The 18,495-nt window shown below is 41.0% G+C and overlaps 1 pseudogene across 1 annotated transcript; it reads left to right on the forward strand.

Moving 5' to 3' along the window:
* The first annotated feature begins 14,047 nt into the window (after positions 1–14,047).
* On the forward strand, positions 14,048–17,397 carry A930017M01Rik (RIKEN cDNA A930017M01 gene; annotated as a pseudogene). Its single transcript, NR_033609.2, has one exon. The product of NR_033609.2 is annotated as an RIKEN cDNA A930017M01 gene (transcript).
* Positions 17,398–18,495: the final 1,098 nt, after the last annotated feature.

Genomic DNA, 18,495 nt, shown 5'->3' on the forward strand with positions numbered 1-18,495 from the left:
GTGTGGACCCTTGCGGGTGTTGGGCAAGACTCTGCTGTCAAGGTAGCCCGGGGCTCGAGTCTCGAGTCGAGCGGAAGGGACTTGTGCCCCAGATCAGGCCCGGGTAGCCTGCTTCCCTATGTACTGCAGTCTCGAGTTCCGCGCGATTGGATTGGGGCAGGCACTGTGATCCACTCACCAGAGGTCTTAGGGTCCCGTGGGGAGTCCTGTGTGGACCCTTGCGGGTGTTGGGCAAGACTCTGCTGGCAAGGTAGCCCGGGGCTCGAGTCACGAGTCGAGCGGAAGGGACTTGTGCCCCAGATCAGGCCCGGGTAGCCTGCTTCCCTATGTACCGCAGTCTCAAGTTCCGCGCGATTGGATTGGGGCAGGCACTGTGATCCACTCACCAGAGGTCTTAGGGTCCCGTGGGGAGTCCCGTGTGGACCCTTGCGGGTGTTGGGCAAGACTCTGCTGGCAAGGTAGCCCGGGGCTCGAGTCTCGAGTCGAGCGGAAGGGCGAGAATTGAGTTTATGATGCTTGTTTTCACAGCAGAGCACATCAAAGTGCTCTGCTAGGCCTTTATTTTTGTATCTTCTGCTATACTTCACTTCCCTAGCTCCATTTGTTATTATTATTTAAATTATGTTCACCAAGGTATAGGCACACAAACTTCTTGGGAAGATGCAGTACTGTTTCATTAATCATTGGTTTTCACTTGTAGAAATGGTATTATACAGATCTCATTCACTCCACGCTTAGTTTTTGCACTCCTTTCTAACTAAAACAAATTTAAAGTTACATTTATCTAGTGTGTGTGTGTGTGTGTGTGTGTGTGTGCGCGCACTCGCGTGTGAGCTCTGCTTGATAAAGTGCAGAGGGTTGGACAACTACTTCACACCTGTTCAAGTTTTTGATACATTAATTTTGAGAGGAGAAAAACATTTATAACCTCCTGCAGCTGCTGCTGTGCTTGCTACTGCCACTGCTGTTGTTGATTAATTGATGTGATGATGATGATGATGATGGAGAGCTGCTGAGTTTTACAATGTGAGCACAGATGAGAAAGTAATCAGTAAGCGTCTCCCTTACCTGCACCTATTGTTTTTGGTGCCTTCTATTGGTTGCTGGGTTTGCCCTTACTCAGATCATACCCTGAAGTCAAAGGTTACCTCAGTGACCCTGACCAGTCCATATGCTTTCCAAAGTTGGTAAACGTGGGTTGTAATTTAGAACCAGGTGAGCTATAATAAAAAGAAAGTTCTCCCAGGTCATGTATTATTCTACACTTACCTGGCTTGGCCCTAATCAACTGTTTCCTCTGAGCTTTGACAGTTTCATTCTATGAAGCAGCTCTTCTTTGGCTTGTGAGGATGATGTCAGGTGCACGGGCACTGGCTTAGCATCTCCCAGGAGTCTGGCATCATGCCCTGCCCCCTAGAAGAGTTTTCAGTTTCAGTTTTTGTTATCAATGCTCACTTCGGTTTTTCAGTTTGTTGTATTTGCTTCATACCTGTCAGCACATCTTACAGTTGGAAATTTTGATTCATGCCAGGCATAACAGTTACAGAATATGTCAATATTTCTGACATAAACTATAAAGTACTCAAATTTTCCCTCCTCTTAGACATTTGAAGCTCTTGACATTGTTCCAACATTACCAATAGCACTAAGTACATCGTTTGTTCCTTTGTTAAACTGCTGTGAATATATTATTAGCTACTACTTTCTCAGTTCTCCTCCTTTTAACATTTCCCTCAGTACTTGAAAGAGTTAAAGTGGTTTCTTGAAATGCTTTAAGTTCTGGGAGAACCAGGCTCCTTGTGTCTGATTCATTTTGTGTGTGGGAGGTGTGCTGTTCTAACCTTGTCACTGACAGGAAAGTTCAGACTCGTCTCATGCTGCACAGAAGAAGTCTGTCCTTGCAGCTTTCTGTGACTGAAGCTTAGCCCTCAGACGATGATTATATATGGTCCTCCGTCAACAGGCTGATGCTTGATGGTGCCATTCCTGCTTTGGATTGAACTGGCAATTTCTTTGCTTCATCCAGGCTGTCTTACACAATGACAGATTTTATTCAGATGGCACCGGTGCTTAGATCTATCCTGTCCAGGATTGACAGCAATTGTTTTATCATCCAGTGCAACAGACACGATGTAAGAAAGGGAAAACATTTGTCTTATTATCTGACCAAAATGAATGTACAGATGAGGCAATTTTAGTTTTAGACCCACTGATAGCAATTTGGTAAGGAGCATCTGAGAATAGGTTAATGAGTCATCATGGGAGGAAGGAAGGGTTTGATTCTTTTTAAAAACATTTTTCTTTCTTTTTTCTTGGATATTTTCTTTATTTACATTTCAAATGGGAAGACACTGGCTGTTGAAGGATACCAGCTTTTCCCTGTAGGTCAGGCATTCACCACACTGGAGGGAGTGGAAGAAGTGTGTTACAGTTTGCATATCTGTTCCTGCGTGTCTTTGCATATGGTATGGTTTCAGATTTTCCTTTCTCTCTCTGCTTTAAGTCCAGTTGTGCTTCCCAGCTGCTTACTCTGCCAAGTGATAAATTTAGGAACAAATAAAAGTTGTAGAAACACGACTCTTAAGAGCACTGTCTCACAGGAACTCATGGTTATGTAAGACTGGGTTCTTATAAACAGGAGCCTAGCATGGCTGTCCTCTGCAAGGCTCTACTAGCATCTAACTGAGACAGATGCAGATGGTCATAGCCAACCATTGGACTGAGGTAGGGGACTCTTATGGAAGAGTCACAGGAAAGAACAAAGCAGCTGAAGGGGATTGCAACCCCATAGGAAGACCAATACTGTCAACCAACTTGGACCCCTGGGAGCTCCCAGAGACTAAGCCACCAACCAGAGAACATAAATGAACTGGTCCAGGCCCCCAGCACATATGTAGCAGAGGACTGCCTTGTCTGGTCTGAGTGGGAAAGGATACGCCTATTTGTGTAGAGACTTGATGTCCTGGTGGGTGGATGAGGGGAGTGGGAGATGAGTGTGGGGGAAGTGGGTGGGGGTTGGGAGGCAAAGGGAAGAGGATTAGGTGAAGAACTCTTGGAGGGGCACAGGGAAGGAGGCAACATTTAAAATGTAAGTAAATAAAACAATTAAAAAACCAATCTCTATGAATAAAAACAATCAAATGACAGAAAGGATATTAGCATTCATTTAAGTCAGTCTCCCACCCACAAACAACATTCATTTATGATGTGCAATGGAGAATAATTTCTGTTTGAACTTCCATAGCTGGAAGGTCTTTATTTCATCAGAGATCTCATTTATTCTTATAGACTTATAATAAAATATTTTACTGGATCTGTAATTCCTGCACGTAGGAGGCAGAAGAACCATTAATTCAAGACTGACTGCCTATACACAAGGCTATGTCTAAGAACAAAATCTGTTTTTATCTTTTCTTGATTTCATACCTGATTTTTTTGGCTTCTTTGGGAATCAAAGTATACGATTGTATCAGGTGTCTCTGTGATATAATTAGACACATCTATTTTGAAAGTCTTATTTTAGAGGTCATTTGCTGAAATATTGTGCCATCATTTATGAGAGTTACACTTAATCTGGTCATTTTACTAGATTTTGTCATATGTGTCTTTTATAGGAATATAGTTTGTAAAAGGAGACAGACTCTTATTCACATAAGAGTGAATGCATGATTGAATCATGAATGTTATGAATGAAATTGAGAGAAAAATAAATTAGAAAGAATATTTTCAATATATTATACATAGAACAAAAGGCAGCATTTAGCCTGATGTTTGTTATACCTCCTTTATATAGAGCTGATTGACTGCATCTGTAATTCTTTTTTTGTTTTTTTTTTTTTTTTTTTTTTTTTTGTTTTTTTCCGAGACAGGGTTTCTCTGTATAGCCCTGGCTGTCCTGGAACTCACTTTGTAGACCAGGCTGGCCTCGAACTCAGAAATCTGCCTGCCTCTGCCTCCCAAGTGTTGGGACTAAAGGTGTGCGCCACCACACCTGGCATTGCACCTGTAATTCTAAAGATTATTTGAGATCTTACCCAACTTTAAATTTTTTATTCCTTCTAGTTCTACTTCTATATAGAAAAATGTTTTGATAATTTTGATCATTTTTAATAAACATTTTCTCTTTTTAATTAAAAACAATTACTTAGTATTAATCTTATTTATTATTCAAGTTATCTAGAGTCAGTGTAGCAATCCTCTGAAGTTACAAGTGAAAGGAGCCATAGGGTTACAGAGATGGCTCAGTGAGTAAAAATGATTGCTGAACATGCAGGATGAGTTGAATTTAAATTCCCACTACTGATGTAAAGCTGGACCTATAGAGTAAGTGCTTGCAATCTTAGTGCTACTAGTAGGGCAGAATGTCAAGGATGCATGAGTGCACACACACTCACAGGCACACACACACACACACACACACACATGCACATGTCATATAATTGGCATTTGGTCTTTTTCTATAAACTTTGGATTTTAAGTGATCAAATTTACATTCAAAATGTACAAACATATACACTTTCCTTTCATATTTCCTACAGTGGATAAAATAGCTCCCTATTTTTTCTGCTTTTGTCAATTATGTATCCATAAGGAATACATTTTTCAGTTTTTCCCATTAGGGCCTTAGCTTCAGACTTGAATGTTCTATGGATGATGGTGTTTGCGAAACATTATCTCTGGGTGATATATCCATATGGGTAGGTGTAATGCTACTGGCTTATGTATGCTTACAATGTAATGTGTGGGTATATTATAATTTGTTCAATTCATTGTTGATACACAATTATATTATTTCTAGTGTTTGGACTTTTTGTTTGTTTTGCTTTCGTCTATTACAGACAATGTTGCTAGGGATATTTTGTCTATTGTCAAGTGGTGTGCAGATGCAAGAGGCTTCTGTGTGAGTCCACAGCTGAAGGTGCTGCTTAATAAGGTATGTGAGTCTTCAGTAGTAGTGAGTCAAGCCCAGACATCTTGAAACTGATTATATCCACAGCACACAAATGCTCTCCTCACTCTCTATCAAAGCAAAATTTGGTTTTGTTAGTTATTTCATGTTTTATAGCTGGATATGTTCTGTATTTCACAGTATCTTTAATTTGTAAGTCTGGTTTTTAAAGACTGAACATTTCCAATTACTTGCTGACAACTGGCCATTCCTCCTCCTGCTCTTTTTGAGACAGGGTCTTAAGTAGCCTAGGCTTGCCGCGAGCTGGAAGCCCACCTTGAACACCTGATTCTTTTGCCTCTACACACACCGACTACTGGTATTACAGACATGCGTCACCACCTCTGGCTTCAGACTTATTTTTTTCAGATTTATTTATTTTTATTTTATGTATATGGGAGGTTTGTATGCATGTATGTCACTGTGCATGTGTGTGTATATGCAGGGGTCAAGGAGGCCAGTAGAGGGCTTCACACTCCCTGGAACTGCATTTCCAAGATGGTTTAATGCTGAATATTGAACCCAGGTCCTCTTAAGAGCAGCCAGTGTTCACACCACTGAGAAATCTCGCTAGTCTGTCCTTAATTAATATTCTTGATGTTGGGGTTTATTGTTAAAATATTACAAATGTCTTTTAATAACAGAATTCTTACTTAATAGTTTTGTAAAATGAGTTCTTGATTTTAGTGTAATAAAATACATTAACTTTTGCTTCCAGTCAGCACATTTGAATACTTGATACTATTTAAAATGTCTTCTTCACTCTAAAGGCATAAAATATCTTCTTTTTAAATACTTTTGAAAAGGCTTTGCCTTCAATTATAAGTGGTTTAGAATGCCATATGTATAATATATAGAAAATTTAAATACTAAATATTAAATCAAAATATTCATTTAAAAATAATTTATTTATTCACTTTACACCAAATTGCAGCCCCCCTCTTCTCCTCCCAGTTTTCTCTCACACAGCCCCTCATCCCCTACCCCCTCCTCTTGTCCTCTGAGAAGGGGAGTGTATCCCCCTACCATATTCACTTTTTAAAAAGCAAAATACTTGGCATTTGTGGAAGAAACTCTGCTGTATAGTGTTTAAAACTACACAGAAATGACAATGTATTATAAATTGTATGTATGAGGTTTCCAGATGTTTAAAAAATGTATTCTTTTAAATTTTATTTTATTTATTTTCATTGTGTGTATGTATACGATGTGTGTGTGTGTGCACGCACATGTGGCACCACGCATATGTGCAGATCAGAGGACAACTCTGTGGCATCCATTCCCTCCATCCCCCTTCAGTGCATTCTGTGGATCCAAGTTGGGCTTTCAAGCTTGTGTATCAAGCACCTGCTGAGTGAGCTCTCTGGCCTGGTTCCAGGGTGTTTTTTGTGTGTGTGTGTGTGTGTGTGTGTGTGTGTGTGTGTGTGTGTGTGTGTGTTATCTTAAATGCCCACAAACAAATAAAACATTTTCTCATTTTATAGCACCAAGTATTTTCCATAGTGCTAGAGAATGGTATTTTGATATCACCAGAATAGCTTCCATGAAGTTTTCAGAACATTTAAATTTCACTCACTCAGGTACATACTTCAGGCAGCCATCGTGAAATTCAGAACACCTGACAATGATTGATCTTACTCTTTCTATTAAGGTGACAATAAATCCTCTTCTTGTAGGGCAGAGACTGAAGCTGCTTTTTAGTTTAATGGAAGTATCCTTGGGAGAGCTGGGTATGGTCTCATCTCTTGGTGTCATGTCTAAGAAAATTCTGCCTAAATATGACAAGATCTTTTCTCCTCAACTTTATTCACATAGTTTTAAAGTTTCATCTCTTATAGTCTGTGATACATTCTGATTAGTGTTGTGTCGGTTCTAAGAAATGGGGTCCAGCTGTATTCTTGTGAAAGTGGATATCCAGTTATTTCAGAAGCATTTGTTGAAAAGACTATGATTATTTCCTCATTGATTTATCCGACATTCTTGATGAAATAAGTGGATTTTCAAATATAAGCTTTTATTTCTTCACTTTTCTTTTTCTATTAATTACTTTGTTGCAACTTTGAAAATAGTAATTATAAGTCCACTAATTTCTTAGTTTCTCTTCTCCCCTTAATTGTCTTGAGAGGTTGGGGGGGAGTAGATACTATAGATCAAATTCTGGCTTTTACCATGCCAGGCAAGCTCTAGGAGTGAGCTATATCGCTAACCTTGCATAGATACCATTTTATATTGAAAGTAGTATATGGTTTAGAATTCTTTTTTTCTTTCTTTCTTTTTTTATTAAATATTTTTTATTAGGTATTTTCCTCATTTATATTTCCAATGCTATCCCAAAAGTCCCCCATACCCCCCCCACTCCCCTACCCACCCACTCCCCCTTTTTGGCCCTGGCGCTTCCCTGTACTGGGGCATATAAAGTTTGCAAGTCCAATGGGCCTCTCTTTCCAGTGATGGCCGACTAGGCCATCTTTTGATACATATGCAGCTAGAGTCAAGAGCTCCGGGATATTGGTTAGTTCATAATGTTGTTCCACCTATAGGGTTGCAGATCCCTTTAGCTCCTTGGGTACTTTCTCTAGCTCCTCCATTGGGGGGCCCTGTGATCCATCCAATAGCTGACTGTGAGCATCCACTTCTGTGTTTGCTAGGCCCCGGCCTAGTCTCACAAGAGACAGCTCTATCTGGGTCCTTTCAGCAAAATCTTGCTAGTGTATGCAATGGTGTCAGCGTTTGGAAGCTGATTATGGGATGGATCCCCGGATATGGCAGTCTCTAGATGGTCCATCCTTTCGTCACAGCTCCAAACTAATTCTTAAAGGAATATTAGCAAGGATTTTAATAGGATTATATGGAATCTATATTCTTTATATAGAATCTCTATAATCTGGAGAATATTGCTGTCTCATAATTTTATGATTTGTAATTATGAGTTTCTTCCCATTCAATTATTTAATTCATTTCAACAAAGTTTTATAACTTTTAAGGTATAAATTTGTATTTATTTTTGTTAATTCTTTTATAATTGTTTCATTTCTTTACAATTTATTATAAATTGATGTATTTGGCTAGTTTTCTTTCTTTGTTTCTTTTGACACAGAGTCTCTCAGGGTCACACAGGTTGTCCTTGAACTAGGGATGTAGCTGCAGCTAGCATTAAACTCCTGATATTCCTACCTATTTCCAAGTACTAGGAATACAGATGTGAGTTAGAATCCTGGGTATAAATAGAACATTTTACTTCCTTCATTTTTGTATTTTTCATTGTAAGTTTATGGATGTATGATTGAATTTCTCATACAAGTTCTCACCATGTAGCCAGCATGTAGCCCGGATAGCCTTGAAGTCATTATATAGATATGGCTGGCTTCAGTCTTTAAGTTTTTTTGCCTCAGCTTCCTTAGTCCCGGGATTATAGGTGTGTACCACCATGCTTGGCTCTGTTACACTTTTCTAACTTAACTTTAGTCTGCTTTGCTTTCTGTTATCTGAGTCATTTCTGATTCTGCCTTACCTACCAAAGTAAGCATCCTGAGTCAGACCTCCTGTGAACCCAGCCTATGCCAATTATGTAGCGCTGATATGGGGGCCTAGCTAGGTTAAGTACCGTATTTAGAAGGCATTGGTAACCTTATGTGAAATTTAGGTCTAGGAACCCAGAAGAATGAGCAGATATACACTTTAGGAGTTCAGCTTACAGGTGAGTTCAAAGGTGGGTTATGAGAGTCTCATTTAGACTCATGTCACTGCAGGGGTTTAATTTTATCCATTTTATAATGAAGACCCTGGGATTTTATGAGCGTTAGATCAGGAAACATCAGGTTTTGGGGAATTTCCATTGCCCATGACTTCCGTAGGAACAGCGGTGTCCCATCACCTCCTGTTAGTAAGCCTGCTGGGAAACTTTTCCTAAAGTTTGCAAAGGAGGATAGAGGTTTTGCACAGAAGAATCAGATGTAACCTTTAGTGTGACAGTGCCTGACGTGGTGCAGGAGCCAGGTCTGATTCACATCCACTCAGGTAAAATGAGCAATCCTTGGTAATTACTGGGTTTGGAAATATTTGTGAGAAATTATAGTTTAGCTTCATGGATTCATGCCTACATGTGTAGAGTGCTGCAGCATTTTTTTTGTGCATAATAAAAGGAAATCAATGGTTGCTGTGATCCACAGTCAATGCATTTCCCTGTTCTTTGCAGAACTTAGCAGACAAAGCAGTATTTGTAAGTATTATTGCAACTTTCTATTTTTTCCTTTTAATTTATTTTTTAATTGGATTTTCTTTATTTACATTTCAAATGTTTTCCCTTTTCCAGGTCTCCCCTTCAGAAGCCCCCTATCCCATTCTCCTCCCCCTGCCTCTGTGAGGGTCTTCCCCCACCTACCCACCAACTCCCAGCTTCCCACCCTGGCATTCACCTATAAGGGGCATCAAATACCCTCAGACTCAAGGGCCACTCCTCCTACTGATCTACAACAAGGCCATCCTCTGCCACATATTCGGCCTGAGCCACGGGTTCCTGCATGTGTACTCTTTCCTTGGTGGTCAGGTACCTAGGAGCTCTGGGGGTCTGGCAGGTTGATAATGCTGCTCATCCCATGGGGCTGCAAAGCCTCTCAGCTCCTTCAAAGCCTTCTACAACTCATTCATGTGGGACCCCATGCTTAGTTCAATGGTTGGCTTCGAGCATTCACCTCTGTATTTGTCAGGCTCTAGCAGAGCCTCTCAGAAGACAGCCACACCAAGCTCCTGTCAGCGAGCACTTCCCAGCATCCACAATAGTGTCCAGGTTTGGTGACTGTCTATGGAATGGATAATATTCACTTATCAGTGAGTGAATAATGTGTGTGTTCATTTGTGACTGAGTTACCTAACTCAGGATGATATTTTCAAGTTCTATCCATTTGCCTGGAATTTTCAGGAACTCATTGTTTTTAATGGCTGAGTATTCCATTGTGTAAATGTATCACTTTTTCTGTATCCATTCCTCTGTTGAGGGACATCTGGGTTGTTTCTAGATCCTGGCTATTATAAATATGGCTGCTATAAACATAGTGTAACATGTGTACTTATCACATGTTGGAACATCTTCTGGGTATATGCCCAGGAGTGGTATAGCTGGGTGCTCTGGTAGTACTATACCCAATTTTCTGAGGAACCATCAGACTGATTTCCAGAATGGTTGTACCAGCTTGCAATCACACCAGCAATGGAGGCATGTTTCTCTGTCTCCACATCCTCAACAGCATCTGCTGTCACCTGAGTTTTTGATCTTAGCTATTCTGACTGGTGTGAGGTGGAGTCTTAGGGGTTGTTTTGATTTGCATTTCCCTGATAACTAAGGATGTTGAACATTTCTTTAGGTGCTTCTCTGCCATTTGATATTACTCAGTTGAGAATTCTTTGTTTAGCTCTGTACCCCATTTTTAATAGGGTTATTTGATTCTCTGGAGTCTATCTTCTTGAGTTCTTTGGATATTAGTCATCTATTGGATGCAGGATTGGTAAAGGCCTTTCCCCATCTGTTGGTTGCTGTTTTATCCTATAGACCATGTCCTTTTGCTTTACAGAAGCTTTGCAATTTTATGAGGTCCCATTTGTTGATTCTTGATCTCAGAGCATTAGCCATTGGTGTTATGTTCAGGAACATTTCCCTTGTGCCCATGTGTTTGTGCTTTCCCCTACTTTCTCTTCTATTATGTTCAGTGTATCTGGTTTTATGTGGAGGTCCTTGATCCATTTGGACTTGAGCTTTGTACTGGGAGATTATAATGGATCAATTTGCATTCTTCTACCTGTTGACCACCTGTTGAACCAGCATCATTTGCTGGAAATGCTGTCTTGTTTCCACTGAAATGGTTTTAGCTCCTTTGTCAAAGATCAAGTGATCATAGGTGTGTGGGTTCATTTATGGGTCTTCAATTCTATTCCATTAATCTACCTGCCTGTCACTTTACCAATACCATTCAGTTTTTAATCACAATTGCTCTGTAGTACAGTTTGAAGTTATGGAAGGCGACTCTCCCAGAAGTTCTTTTATTGTTAAGAATAGTTTTTGCTATCCTGGATTTTTTGTTCTGTGCATTTAGTGTTTTGATTATTATGTAATGAGAGGATTTTCTTTTCTGGTCTCATTTATTTGGTGTTCTATGGGCTTCTTGTACCTTTATGGCCATCTCTTTCTTTAGGTCGGGGAAGTTTTCTTCAATGATTTTGTTGAAGACAATTTTAGGTCCTTTGAGCTGGGAATCTTCATTCTCCTCTATTCTAATTATTCTTAGATTTTTTTTTTAGTGTGTCCTGGATTTCCTGGATATTTTGGGTTAGGAGTTTTTTATGTTTTGAATTTTCTTTGACAGTTGTGTCAATCTCTTCTATAGTATCGTCTACACCTGAGATTCTCTCGTCTATCTCTTGTTAGTGATGCTTACATCTGTAATTCCTGAACTCTTTTCTAGGTTTTCCTTTTCCAGGGTTGCCTCCATTTGTGTTTTCTTTATTGTTTTCTACATCCACTTTTAGATCTTGGACCTCTTTATTCAAGTCCTTCACCTGTTTGATTGTGTTTTCCTCCATTTGTTTAAGGGATTTATGTGTTTCCTCTTTAAGGGCTTCTACCTGTTTACCCGTGTTTTACTGTATTTCTTTCAGTGAGTTATTTATATCCTCCTTAAAGGACTCTCTTATCTTTATGAGACAGGATTTTAGGTCAGCTTCCTGATTTTTAGTTGTGTTGGTATATTCAGTGCTTGCTGTGGTGGGAGAACTTAGTTCTGATGATGCCCCCATGTATTGGCTTTTGTTGCTTATTTTCTTGTGCTTGCCTCTTGACATCTGGTTATCCCTAGTGTTTGCTGGTCTAGGTGTCTGTGTCTGGAGCCTGCCTCTTTTGTCCCTGGGTTGCTTCAGGACTCCTGGTAGGCCTGTGATATTGGTTGTAGCAGACCTCATCTGGGGCCCTCTGATTGTGGGATCTTCAGAGCGACAGAGAAGCTGCTGATCTCTTGCCCTGTCTGAAGTAGATCTCCTGAGAGGCCTTCAGACTGTTGGGTCTTCAGAGGAGCTGTCAAGCTATTGTCCTGTGTGAAGTTGTTCTCCAGGGGGGTAGGGGTGGGGCTACAGACTTGGTTTCTGTTTTCTTATGTGTAGTGGAACTCCAGGGAGGCTTTCAGACTGTTGATTCAGTTGCCCTGCATGTCTTGGATCCCCTATGAGGTCTTTAGACGGTGGTGTCAGTTACCTAGTTGCCTTGGGTGCAGAGGAACTCCTGGGATGCCTTCAAGCTGTGGTGTCTTCAGGGGAACAGACAAGCTGGCAGTCTGCTTTGGTAGAAGGCACAGGCTGGAAGAGGAGTGAAATTTGGGGGGTCAGGTGTTTTGGGAGGTGGTGTGTCCTGAGTCTTCTGGGCTCCCAGCAGCAGCTCTGAGACCTCGGTAGGGTTCTTACCAGTTTATCTGTGTGCAGCAGATTTCCTCGGATGCTTCAAGGGAAAGCATCTTCAGGGGAGCAAACTAGCTGGCAGTTTCCCCCAGCACAAGGCTCAGGCTAGAAAGGCTTATTTCAACTTTCTTAAAACTGAAAAATTAGGCTAAAGATGATGAGTTTTCTACCATGTCTGGACATATTGAAGTAAAATTTTCCTAAATGACATAAGGCACCATTATGTTTAGAAATCTTTCTTTTGTTTTGTGAGTTGGTATTTTATCTATGACTTCTTTACTTTTTTTCTAAATAACTGAGAAAGTTATTTAGGTAAAATCTTGAAGATCTCTTAGAACTCTTTTTCTTATAGTTTGATATCACAATTTCTTTTAGATTAATTGTGTGTCAGGGAAGGGAAGGAGGAAGGTAGAGAAATTGGGAAGGGAGAGAGAGTGTGTGTAGGGGGAGGAGAGATACCAATTTATTCTAGGTTGTAGGTTTGTCTTCTCTAGATATTTATACCATAGGTTTGTCCCCCTTCCCTAGTCAGCTCAGAATGGGAACAAAGCTGATGAGCCCTTGTTTCTCTACCTGGTGAAAGCTTTTGAGCTGTTCTGGGTGTTTGCCAGGCTTTGGTGCTGCTTGTTATATTTCCGGCTTATTTGTTGCTTTTCTACAAAATCGTTTCCTATTATTCTGTCCAAGTCTTCCTCTCAGCTTTTCCCATTTTAGTCGTAGACTCAAAGACCCTTTGTGTGCTAACCTGGCTCTATCCTTCTGTGTGGATAGTATAGTGCATGCATTATGCATTCAATCAGTCTGGTTTACTTGGGACCCAAGGTTATTTAGTTACTCATTTAAAATGTTGTCTAGTTAGCTTTTTTGCTTCCCCCCCCCCTTTTTTTTGTAATTTTGCGGATTAGACATAGTTTCTTGCATATGGTAGGTAAGAGCTGAGTTATATACCTAGTTCTCTTTGTTTCTTGTTATTTTGAGTCAGGGCCTTGCTAAGCTAGCCAAGCTGACCTTGATATTGTTATCCCTATATCCCAGGCTCCAGGGATGCTGAAATCACAGGTATGTATCATCACCCCAGCTTTCATAACTTGAGATTTAGAAAATGTGTTTAATTACCATTTTTTCTCTATACCAATCATTCAAAGGTTATATTTTTTAAATTACATGAATTAACGAGTTTCAGTTCCTATGGGAGGGGGATCTTATCAATATTTTAGATTTGAAAGCTATAGTTATATTATTTTGTATTTCACTTTTTTCAAGTAATTTTTATTTATCTAGGTCTATATAATTATAAATTTCTAAACCATTTTCCCCTCATATACATGCACATAAGGTGTTCATTCATCTTAGGCTAATTTCAGTGTATATACTTCTGAATTACTTTTATTAGAAATACATTTAGAAGGGACCCCTTATGTTTGTTTTTTTGATAGGAATGACATCCAAGGAAATACACTTACAAAAGGGGTTGTAGGTAAACAACATGATACTAAATGCTTTTATAAGTGAGAGAATAAACATATCCCCTTCAACTTCATTGTTCTGGTTGGTAGTATTTTCAGTCTTTGTGGGTGAACACTAATAGGTAGTTTTAATCTTTTCCCAGGAAGCACTGTAAGCATTGCTCAAAAAATAATCCAGCTTCATGGAGAGAAATCAGGAAGAAGCCCTGAGGGCCACACTTCTTTACCAGGAGGTCTGCTTGGCAGCTCAGAGACTGGATCTCTTCCTCCAAAAAGAAAATGCCCACAAAGAGGTTTTTAAGCCACACGTCCTGGCTCTTAGAGAGATGGTTCAGCAAGCCTGCATTAAACTCATGTTCCTCCATCCGGTAGTTTATGGTAGGAAGGCTGAAGAGCTCTTATGGAGGAAAATATACTCTGATATTGTCATGCTGCTGATGAAGACCAACAAGAAACAAATGGACACTTTCCAACACTGGGGAGAGCCCCTTCAGGCTCACCTGAAGGCTGGCCTCAAGTTCTATGAGCATCTCTTCCTGTTCATTCAAGGCCACTATGAATTGAGGTTACAGAGCTACATCGATTGGCCTCACAGTGCCATCCACTTGATTGGCTGTAAGAAAGTGGGACCCACGTCAGCAGAAGAGGCTTCCTGGGCCCGGATGGCCTGTCATCGCTGCCTACTATACCTAGGAGACTTGTTCCGGTATCAGCATGAGTTCCTAAACCTTGCCACCAAGAACTTGGCAGAGAGATGTTACTACAGAGCCTTGTCAGTGGCCCCAAATATGGGAATGCCCTTCAACCAACTGGGTGCTCTAATGGGGAGTAAGTATTATGATCTAGAAGCCACATACTACTATCAGCGCTGTCTCTACGCTGAAGTGCCTTTTAAAGGAGCAGCTTGGAACCTCAAACGGCTCTATGATCATGCCGGAAAGAGGTACAGCTGTCTGAAGAGGTTCCAGGGAAGGAAACTGTCTCATAGCCAAAGGCAGTGTTGGGACAACAAAAGGCTTCTGGTTAGCTTCCTCTACCTTCAGAGCCTCCTGCAGCCTAAGAGAAAATTCAAAGCTGCAAGGCTTATAGCCCTGTGCCAACTGGTTCTTGATGACTTCCGTCTCTGTCTTTCCTACCGGCCATATCAATCTGGCCTGTGCCAGGCTTCCATAGAAGATAAGCCTCCTAAAGGCTATATGTTTCTTCCGGACTTCCTCATCTTTCACATGGTGGTTCTTTGTCTCATGAATGTGCACAGCCTGAGGAAATCAGGCTCAAAACAACAAAAACCAGCTGTCATTTTCACCCTGACTCTTTTTTCTTATCTAGTCCAACATGTGAACACACGAATCCAGGCTGAGCTGCAGAAGAGGAAGCTGACTTCAGAAGAGGCTACTGCAAGAGATGGATGCTGGGACAAAGAGCCTGGAAAGGAACATCAAGATTTTCTATCTCCTGGGCTCCAAAACAGCTACTCTCTGAAAAGCTACAAGTGGTCTGGCATTTGTAGAGAGAGTGAGGCCAGTTTTCATTCCTGTTGTGACTCAGATGAGACAGACGAAGATGAAAACTCATCCTTAAGTTCCCAGGCACAATCAGACACGAGCAGTGAGACATCTCACTCTGATACAACGGATGAAGAAGGGAGTGGGCCCTTGGATTCAGACGAAATTCAGAAGAGTGGAGGTCCATCCAAACCTAAGGGTGCTCGTTCCAGAAGCAAACTCAAGGCATACATACCTTCTGACAGTCTCCTTGATCTCTTGAAAACAACTATTTCTTCTAGCCTGCCAGCTCCTTTGAGCCAAAAACTCCAAGGAAAACATGCCTCGCCTTTGGCTCCTGTCTTCAGTTATAATGTCCTAACACCTCCAACTGATCCAAGCCCCGCTGTCAGCACTTCCTTGGGCACTGAAGGTGAGATGAGCAGCTTTCCTGAGACAGAATTCCACATGGGTTCCTCTTGGGAGCAGAGGTCCTTAATCACCCAGAACAATTTCCAGACCACTCAATCGAAACTGGACATTCTTTCTGCAGAGGGACTGTTGCCTACCATCAAGGTGATCCTGAGCTGGCTCCGCAGCAATCACAGCTTCCTCTTGTCACATTGGAGGAGTGTATGTAGCTTGTGGGACCACCTCTGTGTGTTGCTGAACCTGTTGCCCTCAGTGGGAGACCTTCAGCATCCAGATCTTTGCCTGTCTCACCATCTCCAGGACTTGCTGCAGAGCTGTCAATGGCCAAATACTCCCAAGTACCTTCAGCTCCCTGAGGACATTGCCCTGTTTCAACAGTCTCCTCCTCAAGTTTCCCAGGATAGGGCAGACTTAGGGCAGGATCCACCTCAACTCACCAACCAGGAGGAAGTTATCGTGCGTATTTGTTTCTTCAGAAGCTTTGGTCATTTTGCAACAAGACTCCCAGGACAGTTCTTGAGATTTGACTCTAAGATGGGTATCTTTGTGAGTAGCACCCTTGAAAGGTCAGAAAGTGCACCTCACCAGCTTCCAAGAACAACTCCAAGATTTAGGCTTTCCAAAGACATAGTCCAGCTCTGGCTACAACGTGAAGTGGCATTGCTAGAAAAGACTTTTCGAGGTCCCCAGACTCGGTCAGTGTTGACCCCTTACCTGTTCCCTGACCCCAGGGCTCTCTGTGAGCATCTTTCAGTCATACAGAAACTAGCCACTAGTGCTAAGTTTTTTCTTATCATACCCAAGATTGTGGTTGACACATTGTACATCCTAAAATGGGAAGACCACCGGGCCTTGGCAGCCATCACTTTCCTAGAGGATGAGTTAAAGAGAAGGAATCAGTACATTCTCTGCCAGTCCTTTGTGTCCAAGAGGTTGGTGAGGCCCAGGATGACTAAACCAGACTCTGATGCCTGGGATCTCTACAATATTCTTGAGTTCTGCAAAAGTCTGCTGGACTCATCCAGACCAGGGCCCCTGGATCCCAGCAGCCTGGTGACGATCATTACTGGCATCTGTTTGGAACATCCTAGAAATTTCTCATACCCGTTGCAGCTGGTTCTGGGGATGGCAACTGAAGCAGGTGTGGAAATCAAGAACATTCTGAGTTTCCACAAAGAATGGAAGGTGATCAGTTGACATACTCACACATTCCTGTTCCTCGTCTTTCCAGTGCTTATCATTCAAATTCAATGTGCTTTTCTCTTGTAAGCACCTAATCCTGAGGTAGGCATTGTGTACATGAGTATTTATGTCTACCAATAGGTATAGTCGTTGTGTAAGAGCTTTCTGAGGCCTTCCTGTTTATTTATCATAGCTCTGTATTATGCTTCCTCTGGGAAAAAAAATCAACATTAACTCATTGTTTAGTGATCTTATGGCAAAGCACCAAATCCACACATCACATCTGTGTCCAAATACAGCTTCATGAATGTTCTGTGATTTAATTAAGCCTGTTTTGTGACATGCAACTTTTATGTATATTGTTTTATTATGGTGGGGCCATGTCTATTATTGATGCCACTCCTCTACCATCTATTAAACTCAATAAATATAAAGCTAAAATTTCATGATGCACGTGATGAGTTTTATTGATATTTCTGGTCGTGTCTACTTAAGGGTGATTTTAATATCTCCCAGGATTGACAGGTTCCATCCTGCTTTGGTTAACTTGGGAATACACACCACATGGTACAATACTACTAGCCTTTTAACCCACATTTGCAGAAAAACTTTCAGCTTTCATTGTTGTAGAATTGTCCCTTGCTTTGTACTGGCTCCATGGTATTTTTTGGGAGCTGTTCCCCATCTCCTGTGTCACTTGAAATCCAGGAGACAACTGGGATATTCTTTCAGCATCAGGCATTATGGACTTGTATCTTTCTTAACATCACTGTCTCCCCAACAAATGTTAATCCAGTAAACCACACCTACTTGCTCCACTGTCTTCTTAGACATTTTTTCAAGTTCTACAATCTGACTTCTGTATTTATGGCTCTGTTGGAATGTAGTGACCAAGATGAGTCTGATGCAGAACAGCAGATGAATTTAAATTCATTATATAGGTGGGGATATAGTGCCAGCATGCTTAATGAGGCACCAGGTTTAATCCTAAGTGAAAAATTTCCATTAATTAATTAATTTGGAAACTCTTTAAAGGAAGAAGACTTAAGCTTGTTATTTTCCTTCTTCTATGTTTCCCAGTTTCCTCTTTCCTCACCATTGTCATTTGATAGATATTTCACATACCATTGTGCATCTTTTCCCAAAAAACCAGAGCTTTGTAGTTCAGAAATCCATAGACTTTCAATAAAGGGATTTAAAAAAAAAAATCATCTGGAGATTACATGGAGCTTCATAGGGGTCAATCCACGGTTGCTTTGTCCCTGGTGCTTGGGCAGAACATCATGGTGGTGGAGGCAGTTTGTGCCATCTCCCTGTGGATGTGAAACCATAGCATGATTTTTGAAAGAAGGCATGAAAAATTATCATCAGACAAAGCTTCTGCTTCTAACGTCATGGAGGATGCCCTTCTATAAGCAGACTGTGTCCTATGTTTTTTTTTTTCTCTAGAATATAAGAAGGTATTTTTATATTGATGAGTAAAATGAAGTCAGTACAAAAACCTGCCAGCTACTCAGTGACTTAACTCATATTTCATTCCAGATAC

Source organism: Mus musculus, chromosome 15 (genome assembly GCF_000001635.26).
Source record: "Mus musculus strain C57BL/6J chromosome 15, GRCm38.p6 C57BL/6J".
In the NCBI taxonomy this organism is placed as follows: domain Eukaryota; kingdom Metazoa; phylum Chordata; class Mammalia; order Rodentia; family Muridae; genus Mus; species Mus musculus.